Genomic DNA, 12,420 nt, shown 5'->3' on the forward strand with positions numbered 1-12,420 from the left:
TCAAAATTATTGATTGGTAGGTACAGACAAGGACCTGAAGTCTTATCTGTTAGGAAGTTTCTAATTTTTTTTTTTTGGTTAAGGTTTATAAATATCTTTACTAGCTATAAACTGATTTCCACATGGTTGAATTTAGAGCCTGTTTGGATGGGCTTAAAAAAAGCAGCTTATAAGCTGCTTTTTTAAACCCTCAACAACGATTATTATTTTTGGGCTTATTTTAAGTACAAAATGGCTTATAAATGGCCAGGTAAACATTTCTAAAAAGGCGAAAACGTTTTCAAAGAACTTAGAAGCTAAGCCAAACGAGCTCTTATTATCCACCGACGCTGATACTTAAAGAATCTAGATCTGTATATATTCTGTTCATATTATGTTGACTCAGGGATGAAGCCGAAATTTAAAGTTTATGGGTTTTGAATTTGCCACAGAGCTTATAGCTCGTCTTGAATATTACTGGTTTTGCAATTACATGTTTATATACATTTAATGAATTTTCATATGCAAATACAAGGTCTAAGCAAAAGGTATTTCTTTATCTGAACCCGTATAGTACACTAGCTCCACCACTGATGTTGAGCCCGTCGTTTGGGTTAATTTGATTAAAAGTAATGGATATATAGCATAAGTGTTGAAAACACTTTTAGGTCTTTGAAACTAATTAAATATACAGTTATTCATGTTTGAATAAAAGTATTGAAACTGCTAATAAAAGTTAATCGTGTGTATGGCAAAAGCTGAAACTAATTAAATATACAATTATTCATGTTTGAATAAAAGTATTGAAACTGCTAATAAAAGTTAATCGTGTGTATGGCAAAAAGGTAAAATGACTAGAACATCGTTAAAAAATATAAATTTAAAAGTATATTTTTTTTTCACTTGAAAAATGACAAATCGTGACGCAATTGGAAGGAAAGAAAGTTAAGAATTATGTTTTGAAAAGGATATTTCAAGTATCGCAAAATATATTAGGGAAAAAATAGTAGGGTTGGTCAATTATTTAAGAGTGTTAATAAATGATTATAAGCACTTTGACTTATAATCACTTTTAGGGGGTGTTTGGTACAAAGAAAAAAAAGATTTTTCTAGAAAATATTTTATAGATATGTGAGTTTCTTACTTATTTTCTAGTGTTATAGTAAGTACGGAAACAAAAAAAAAGAATATCACAAGCAATGGGAGGGGGATGGAGTGGGCAGTGGGGCTGGGAGTAGCAGGGGTGGGATGGTCGAGGTGTAGGGGTTGGGGGGATTGGGTGGGTTGGGAGGGAACGAAGGCTTGGACGATATTCTTATTATGTGACTTGTTTTCTCTACTTTCTGTAGGAAAGTCATTTTTCTCATTTTAAGAAACTTATTTTTTTTTAGAGAAAATGTTTTTTAAATATTTTAACCAACCATACATGAAAAATTGGAAAACATTTTTTGAAAAATATTTTTCGCCATACCAAACACACCCTTAGTGTTTAATATCAAACGCATAGACAAGACAAAAAAGTGCGCACAAGAGAAACACATTATAAATAGGAAAAGCACAGGAGGCATTAAGGAAGAGAACCTTACGGTAAAGTTGTTTCCATGTGACCTATATGTTACGAGTTCGAGCCGTAGACGCAACCACTAATACTTGCATTATGTAGGTTGTCTAAATCACACCATTTTGGGTGAGACCATTCCGCGGAACCTGCTAACAGGAATGCTTTGTACACGAGACTGTCACGAGATAAATTAATTAAACCTGCTACATGTGAAATATTTCGCTTTTTCTTCACCCAACTTTTATTTTTCCTTTGGTGTGGAAGGAAAGAAAGGGGGAGAGAATTCTTCTTTTAAACTTCATTCTTAATTTTATTTGCAACGAAAAATAAAGTTTATTTTTGACGAGAGAATAGTACTTTTATACTATGAAGGTACAAGGAACGTGGTGGGATGGATGGAATTATTTCACCCTTAACTAGAAGTATCGGATTCGAGTTTTGAGTGTAATAAACAAACCTTTAATAAGGAGCACTTCTTCCTTTAATAGGCCCCACACGATGCAAATATGAAAACACAAAAATAGAGTTATTTCTAAGGGACAACTACGTATATATACATCTTAAGGAGCAATATTTACGAAACGTGACGATAGTTTTATATTTACAAAACATAACATTACAAACCCTATACAAAATATGCTTTTTAAAAATAAAATAAAAAATTATTTTTTTATTTTTTTAAAATATTATTTTTAAATCTTAAAAAAAAAATTCTAATTTTTTTTTAAAAAAATTTCGCTCAAAAATTTATGTATGAAAGTTGTATGAAATGTGTATATCTCGTTCAAGGCTTAAAAATATCGCTCAAAATTTAGTGTATGAAAACGGTATGAAACATGTATGAAATGTATATATCTTGTTCAAGGCTTAAAAAATCCGCTTAAACTTGTGTATATGAAAACAGTATGAAATTTGTATCTCGCTCAAGTCTTAAAATTTCGCTCACATTTTCGTGTATAAATTCATGTTAGATTTCTGTAAAATTAATATAACTACAAAAACATTATATACAACTTTGATACAACATTCAAGACTTAAAATAATCGCTCAAATTTTTTGTATGAAATGTGTATATCTTGCTCAAGGCTTAAAAAGTTCGCTCAAATTTGATCAAGGTTTAAACATTACGCTTAAAATTTTATGCATGAGAATTATATGAAATGTGTATATCTCGCTCAAGACTTAGAATTTTATTCACATTTTTCATATATAAAGTTCATATTAGGTTTCTAGAAAATTGATATAACTACAACAACATTGTAACAACTTCCATACAATATTCAAGGTTTAAAGTTTTCGCTCACAATTTTGTGTATGAAAATTATATTAAAAATTTCGCTCACACATACACATTTCATATATTTTTCATACAGCTTTTATACACAAAAATTTGAGGTAATTTTTTAAGCCTTTGAGCAAAAAAAAATATATATAAAAATTATTTTAAAAAAAATTAAAATAGTTTTTTTAGAAAAATTAAAATATTTTTTTAAAAAAAATTATTTTTTTTAAAAAAAAATTCTGGAAAAACAAAACTAAAAATATATGAAAATCCGTCATGTTTCGTAATATATCATTATGTTTTGTAAATAAGGAAAACTATCGTCACGTTTTGTAAATATTTCTCCTTAACATGTATATATACGTAGTTTTCCCTATTTCTAAAAATCGTTAGCCCTGGTGCAGTGGTGCTAATGCGGGAATATCAAGAAATAACATTTAGTATGAATATTAGTAATAAAAATATTTTGGCCCGTCATTTATGTTTTTTTTTTTTTTTTTTTTAAACTTCCGCTGCTGATGGGACCAAAATCACCCATTTTGTTTAATCTTTTGTACTATATTAAAAATTGAAACTCAAAACTTAAAAATTAAATTACCTAAATGCCTTTTTTATTAAACTAAATAATCTACTTACAAAACAAAACTTACGCCTAATGCTAATTATCAAACCATTCATAATATGTAAAAATTAAATTTCAATCGCAATCTCTTTTTCAAGTTTGTGTATTCTTCTTTAATGCACGTATCTTTCTTGTATGTATGCATATGGTGAATCGAAATTTTTTAGAGGCTCCTTTATTAGGAATGATATGAATCTCATACACCTCTATTAATATAAATTTGGAGAGATAAACATATTGGCTTAAACCAACACAGGTAGGAAGGAGTAATTCATATGTTCTGTTTTATAGACGTTTTCCTTTTCTGTCCCTCTCGAAACGAGGCATCTTTCTATTGTAGAATTCTTTAGGTTTAGCATTCTATTTGCCTAATCGACATTACGCCCTCTGGTTCAAAAATAGTGTCCACTTAGCCATTCGCACACCCCTTATCCCCTGTTTGGATGGTGGTTTCCTGTGGTTCATTAATGTAGGGTTTTTTATGAAACCATGTTTGTTTCCATTGTTCTCAAAATTATGTGGTATGGTATTGTAAACTCGTGGTTCATTCCATGGTTATATAACCATGAAAAGTCCCAATTTTTGTAACCACAGATTTGGTAGTTTTTCCGTGGTTACGTATTTCATTTCTCCATTATACTCCACCCTCCACCATCCACCCTACCCCTGCCCCACCCTCCACCATCCACCCCACCCCACCCCCACGCTACCACTCACCCCCACCCCGCCCCCCACCCTCACCATCCATCCCACCCTACCCCCACCCTACCACCCACCCCCATCCCCAACTACCCCACTCCTCTGCCACCCACCCCAACCACCACCCACTACCCCTCACCACCGCCCAACCCCACCCCATAACAACTCACCCCTACCCTACCACCCACTATCCCTCACCACCACCCAACCCCACTCCCACAACCACTCACCCCCACGCTACCACCCACTACCCCCACCCTCATCCCACAACCACCCACCTCACACCACCCATACCCACAACCCTTCACCACCACCCAACCCCATCCCCACAACCACTCACCCCCACCTTACCGCCCACTACCCCCACCCCTCATCCCACAACCACCCACCTCACTTTACCAACCCCCACCCACTACCTACTTATTTTTTAAAGTTCCTATTTAATTCTTTACCTGAGTTTTATTAATATACATAAACTAATTTCTAATTAAGAGTTAAGGGTATTTTAGTAAACTTACAAGTTATTATACAGTACCATACAATCAAACCAAACAATACAAATGTTATTAAACCACAACAAACGATGATCTATCCAAACATTGTGTTCATTAATACATTACAATACAATACAACACCATATTGTACCATACCATACTGTACATTAATAAGCCACAGAAAACAACCATCCAAACAGAGGATTAAGAAAATATTTATTCCTAGGCAAAAATAAGTAATTTGACTAAATTATCCCTAATTAAATAAGTATTGGTATTTAGTCATTTAACACTTAATAAGAGTAAATCTGAAATAATAAAGTTTATTGTTTCTTGATTTGGTATATGAACACTCTGTTTGAACCAAAAAATAAAGGCTAAGTGGACACTCTTTTTGAACCGTAGAGAGCATCTATTAAGAGTAACAACATCTTGTAGACCACAAGGATATTAATTTATCTTTAACTTATATTCAAAAGAAATCGAACATCATTAAACGAAATGAAATTAAGGAAGTAAATTTCCTAATTGTTATTTGGATAAATTGATAATGTAAAACTATATTAATTATATTTGCATATATAAGTTGAAGAAAAACTAGTCTCTCTTTGGAGGGAAAGGGGCATACAGTGTGCACGCATAAAATAAACAGCGCGCATTTTATGTCTTTGTTATCCTTAATTAAACATTTTACTTAATTCATTTATGTTAATTAACTCATTTTCCTTATCTTAATTTGTTACGTTCCTTTTCGACTTTCTTGGGACTGAATATTCAACATCGGTTCCTTTACGTAATGAACTATGAACCTTCTTAAAATTTTCAATTCATACGTAAATTAAATCGTTTTCCTTACGCAACAAAACTTACGCCTAATGCTAATTATCACGACCACTCATTGTACTCCCTCCGTTGCAAATTATTGGAGAGATAAGGTAATGTTGTGATACTTAAGTATTGAGTGATTTTCTAATTATTTTGGAACATCTTCTTGATTAACTTCTAATACTATTGAAGTAGTTGAATCTTATTTTTGTGGTTAAAATTGGTGAAATAATTTTACTAGTTGCTTGACCGTGTATTGCTAATTCTTGTTTAGAGAAATTGTTATTAACAAATTTAATGTGTTATTGAATGTTTAAAAATATCTCTTTATCAATTTTTTTCTCATTTAAGATATTTAATTCCCAAAATCGTTTTCTTATTCTTTTTCTTGAAAATTGAAGAAAAATTCGATTGTAGATGAAGTTTCACTTGTATAGGATTTATATTGTATTACAGTTTTAAATAGTTTTAGAAAAATCACAATAACACCATTATATTTAAGAGATTTTAAAAAATAAAAATATTTTGTCAAATACGTAAAAATTCTTATCATCTTATTAAGTTATTTAATTCTTAATTATTTCTTATTTAAGAGTTTTAAAAGATACATATTCTAAAAAAAAGGTTATCTTTCTTTATCAAAGACGTGAATAAAGATTTTTCAACTACAATATTTATAATCTTTTCTGAATTTCATAAAAATCAATAAAAGCTTTTGATTTATAATTTATTTTGCCTATTTTAATATACTTAGTGACAGATATATCTAATAGCGTGAGTGTAAGCGTAGAATTTTCATAGTATGTGGGATATAGGTTTTTTATTTTGAAACACAAAATATATTTAGAGTTGAATCATATTACAAGAATGTTTAGTGTGAATTCCCAACAGAAAATAGAGAAAATAAATATCTTTACAATTTTTTATTTGGAAGAGGGGAGAGCATCGTTGTAAGCCAACTGGTTGTTTGATGTACCACATCGGATGAATAGACTATAAGGTGTTGGCATTTATAAGGAGTAGTTACCGTGTACTACTACCAAAGTAGTTCTTCCGGTAGTTTAAAGGGTGAGTGTAGGATTGACTGTTGGGATGTAGTTAGGTGGTGGGGTATGGCTTTTTAGTTGTTGTGGTCTGTCTGTTCAAATTTTGGGGTTTGTGGTGGTGTTTCAATATTAGGGGTTTGTGGTGTTTCAATATTCGGGGTTTGTGGTGTAAGTTTCAATATTGGGGGGTTGTGGAGTAAGTTTCAATATTGGGGGGTTCTGGTATTCCAATATTGGGGGATTGTGGTGTTGTCAACAAAAACTATGGGTGTAAGTTTCAATATTGGGGGTTTGTGGTAAGTTTCAATATTGGAGGGTTCTGGTATTTCAATATTGGGGGATTGTGGTGTTGTCAACAAAAACTATGGGTGTAAGTTTCAATATTGGGGGTTTGTGATGTTGTCAACAAAAACAATAATTAGTAAGAAGTGATTAAATAAACAGTGTGTATAATTCAATTAATAAAAAAACGTATGGAGAAATTAAAAATAACAAAAAGAATTAATGATTAAATTTTATCTCCACAAATTTCTTTTGCCAAAATATCTCTGGATGAAAATTCCTTCTTTCACGAATTTTTACCAAAAATTTTAGTATTTTCCGCAAGAAAATCCGCAAGCAACTTACCTGCAGAATTTAAAATTCGCAGGTAATAATTACCCACGAAGGTTTTTCCTTCAAATTTTTTCTTTTTGGTTAGGAAAATCCACAGGAAACTAAGTTACCTGTGAATTTTCAGATATAATCTCAATAAAAATCCCCATGTAATTCACACTTTTCTAGTAGTGTTGATAATTGAATTTATATACCTTTTTTGAAAATTTCAAAACAAGAAACAGCATAAATTGCATACAATCAGTTAAACAGAATTCAACTTAGTAAATGAATTTTCAACAGTTGTATTTCTTGAAATGGCTAATTGGGCTGGTGTGGTGGTGCTGACGGTGGCAGTGGTTGTGAAGGGAGAGGAGATGGTAGTGGTGGGTGAAGAAGGGGAAGAAAGGGGTAAGTGACTTGGTGGTGAGGTGGCATGACACGTATTATCCACCTCGCTGAGTTGTCAGTGGCACGTCAAATCTAGTATCCACCTTGGACAATTTTAACGGAGGAGGGGTATATTTGGACCCAAAGTATAACGACGAGGTATATTTGGACCCAAAGTATAACTAAGGGTATATTTGGCCCTTTTCTGTTCTTTTTAAGTCTAATGTTATTGTCATATGCAAATAAAAAATACTCCCTCTATTCAATTTATATGACACAAGTCCTTTTTAGTTATTCCCAAAAAGAATGACGTATTTTCTTATTTGACGACAATTTAACTTTACCTTTTATGCTTAACGAAATGATCTATCACGATGCAAATATCTTGGCTTGTTTTCGACCTCAAGATTCAAAAGTCTTTCTTTATTTCTTAAATTCCGTATCCAGTTAAACTACATCATATAAATTGGGACGGAGGAATTAGCTACTATTGCCAGTTGCCAGTTAATAGATATTAGTATTTGATCACTTAACACTTAATAGTAATAACATCTTTGTAGACCAGAAGGATATTAATTTATCTTTAAATTATATTCAAAAGAAATCGAACATCATTACACAAAAATACGAAATGAAACGAAGGAAGTAAATTTCCTAATTGTTATTTGGATAAATTGATAATGTAAAATTATATTAACACTGTAATTATATTTGCATATATAAGTTAAAGAAAAACTAGTCTCTCTTTGGAGGGAAAGGGGTATACAGTGTGGACGCACAAAATAAACAGTGCGCATTTTATGTCTTTGTTATCCTAAAATTATGTTAACTAACTCATTTTCCTTTTCTTGATTTGTTACTTTTGGACTTTCTTGGGACTGAATATTCAACATCGGTTCCTTTACGTGTAATGAACCTTCTTAAAATTTTCAATTCATAAGTACTTCATTATGTTAGTTAAATCGTTTTCCTTACGAAACAAAACTTACGCCTAATGCTAATTATCACAACCACTCATAATATGTACTACCGTCATTCCATATTACTTTTTCACTTTTTTCTTTACACGCCCTTTAAGAAATCATAAATAAAAGTGTACTATTACAACATTACCTTATCTATCTAACAAATTTTACTCTAATCAATATCGGTTACTTTAAAAAACAACTAATGTTAAAGTTAAAATAGGAAAACTTTAATTAATTCTATCTTGATTTTGCAAATGGACAAGTATTTTGAGACGGATATTTTTAGTAACGTGGTTAACTAAATATGGGACGGAGGGAGTATAACTTATATTTCAACCGCAATCTCTACCTACTTTTCTGCTTCCAAGTTGTCATTCCTCTTGTCTTATTTTCAGGTTTGTCTATTGGGAAAAGGTTACAAAACACACTTCAACTTTGGTAAAAATTCTTATATACACCCAGCTTTTGCGGGGTCACTGTTTTTTTTTGGACTATTTTTTTGTTTATTATTGAGGGTATTATCGGGTGATATGGACAAAAAAGTGAGCACATAAAGAAGGATTATTTGGAATTCAACATGGCAAATAGAGACGGGTCTATTCAATTTTAAGTCCACCCTTGCACGCTCAACCAACATGTGCTCACTTTTTTATCCGCATCACCCGATAATACCCTCAATAATACACAAAAAAATAGTCCAGGGGGGTCATAGGACCCCCGCAAAGTTCGAGTGTGTTATAGCAATTTTGGCCAAAGTTAGAATGTGTTTTGAACCCTTTTTCCTTCTTCTTTAATGCACATATCTTTCTTGTATGTATACATAAATATAGTGAATCGATATTTTTTAGAGGTTTCTTTTATTAGGGACGATATGAATACCATACATCTCTATTAGAGTAATATAAATTTGTAGAGATAAGCATATTGCCAAACCAACTGTCAGAACCATTTCATTCACAAACGTAGATTCTTTTTTAAGTCTAATGTTATTTTCATCCGCAAATAAAAAAAAGGCAAACTTACAGAAATAACTACCTTATTATAGGTTCTTCCCATTGATAGCTACAATTTTATTTATTACATTTCGTAGCTACCCTTTTAATTAATATCCATACGTATTGCGTGTATTTGCATGACCTCAAATAGATGCATAATATGTATCTTTAAAAACAAATCCCTTAATAATAGGAATTTACTGTGGTCTTAATTAGGGAGATATAATTCCTAATAATATCTTTCATAATCTGCTCCATAAATTTAGCGTCCATTTCCTTCTTCATTCACGATTCTCCTTCTCTTCACCCTTCCTTTTCAAATGCACCGTAAAATTCAAAATTCAAACGAATCAACAACAAAGGAAAAACAGAACACAGAGAATACGATCATTCCAAAGGTAATTCGAAAATTCATGGTTTTTTTTAATAAAAACACTTAAAATGTATTGCAATGTAGTAGTAATTGCGTAGTTTTTTCTTCTTGTTTGTCAAACTGTACCAATTAATTTCATGTTCGAATTCCTCTTCAGTGATGAGCTGCGAAAAAAATTTTGACGTATGTTTGAAAATATGTTTGAATGTAGTATTTTGTGTCGTATGTTAGTGGTGTACTTGGACAAGTGATGAATTGCGTATTGAACATAGATACATTCAATTTTTCGTATATATATTGTTTGTCTGTACTGGTGTATTTGAAACAATCGTGTATTTTTTTATATGTAGCTATGTTTGTTTCCTGGAAGTATATCTCTGTATGTATTTATGTATTTGAGACAATGTTTCATATGTTGTTTATCATAAGTGTTAATGTATTTGAAAGTACGTATATGTTTGATTCTGGATATACATCCTTTGTATGTATTTATGTATTTGGGATAATGTTTCATATGTTGTTTATCATAATGTTAATGTATTTGAAAGTATGTATATATTTGAAACAGTCGTGTATTTTTTTTTTATATGTATACGTGTTTTGTTTACGGAAATATATCTCTGTATGTATTTATGTATTTGAGACAATGTTTCATATGTTGTTTATCATAAGTGTTAATGTATTTGAAAGTCTGTATATGTTTGATTCCTGGATATACATCCTTTGTATGTATTTATGTATTTGGGATAATGTTTCATATGTTGTTTATCATAATGTTAATGTATTTGAAAGTATGTATATATTTGAAACAGTCGTGTATTTTTTTTTTATATGTATCTGTGTTTGTTTTCTGGAAATATATCTCCGTATGTATTTATGTATTTGAGACAATGTTTCATATGTTGTTTATCATAATGTTAATGTATTTGAAAGTATGTATATAGTTGAAACAGTCGTGTATTTTTTTTTATATGTATCTGTGTTTGTTTTCTGGAAATATATCTCCGTATGTATTTATGTATTTGAGACAATGTTTCATATGTTGTTTATCATAAGTGTTAATGTATTTGAAAGTCTGTATATAGTTGATTCCTGGATATATATCTCTGTATATATTTATGTATTTGGGATAATGTTTCATATGTTGTTTATCATAATGTTAATGTATTTGAAAGTATGTATATATTTGATTCACCGAATCTGCTTATAGTTTTATTGGTTGACTATCTCCATTGCTAATTGTTTACCATTGTATTAATTTTGTATATTATTTTATAATGTATTTCAGGTTGTAATCAATCTCAATGAATTCATTCATTTTGAGTACAAGAATGTCCATTGTATCATCATTGCTAAGACACTCTGGTAATTGGAACAATGAAAGCTGTTATGTGAATTTCAAAATCGATGTTGTGGCTTTCAAGAGTATTCGACGTATATAGATTTGTTACAACGGTTACCTTTCAGTTGAATCTAGACACGCAACTGAAAAACATATACATCAAATATATAGTTGAAGGTAATGATATGCCAATGGAAATACACAATGATATGGGTGTGAGGGTGTATGTGGAATTGAAGAAAGAAAACAAACGATGTGATGTATCCATTGTGCATAACTACATTGTCGATAAAAGCATTGATAACTGTGTATCTGGTGAAAGTTGTATTCAAGGAGAGGTTTTGCAAATTGGTTACACAAATCAAACGAATGTTATGGAAACAGTAAGGACTGCAGACTTGGCTTCTTCAAGTTGTGGCAATGCCGTTGTTGTATTCGAAAACGACACCAATCTGGTTATATCATATAAGAACCAAAAAGAGGTTGTTGTTTGTTACACCTCGGAAAATTTCCCGTTGGTACGCAAGTGGACGAACTAGTGATGAGAGCGAGGAGTGCGAGTGTATAATGTTTCATGGGCAATGTATGTAAATGGATGGGAATGAATAGAATAAAAAGTCTAGAAATGTGAAAAGTTGAAAGTTGGCAAAACTGCCCAGTGGTCGTAAAGTCCAAATACGGACCGTAAAGTGGAATACGGTCCGTAAATAGCCAGGTCGTAAAATGGCATGCAAAGGTTTCAACTTTACGCGGTGGAAGAAATGGTTAAATACGACTGGTGGACGGACCGTAAAGTGAAATACGCCGTAAACCATGGTCGTAAATCACCGTACATCTTTAAGAGTTTTAGGATTGCAGCAGGTTAAAGACGACCACGAGGGATGGTCGTAAAGTGGAATACGGACATAGTAACCCTCATGGACGACCATTGTTCACCTCGGCACGGATTTTCGATTCATTAAATATGAGGACCGAAGGCTTATTTTATTCGTTTCTACCTACCACTTCTCTCTAGAATCTCTCTCACATTTATTACACAAGTTTTCAAGGATATTTGAGGATCAACAACATTAAATAAGTGAATCGAGAGTAAAGGAAATCATCGAAGATCATCGAGTCAAGAAATCCCGATGGAGAAAAACTAGGGGTTTTGCTCGAAGGGGAGTATTAGCAACCAAGGCTTGTTCCTAAAACATCTAAGGTAAGATTCATGATATTTATATGTTATTTAAATTAAGTTGAAATAAAAA

The sequence above is a fragment of the Lycium ferocissimum genome, chromosome 4, assembly GCF_029784015.1.
Source record: "Lycium ferocissimum isolate CSIRO_LF1 chromosome 4, AGI_CSIRO_Lferr_CH_V1, whole genome shotgun sequence".
Classification (NCBI taxonomy): domain Eukaryota; kingdom Viridiplantae; phylum Streptophyta; class Magnoliopsida; order Solanales; family Solanaceae; genus Lycium; species Lycium ferocissimum.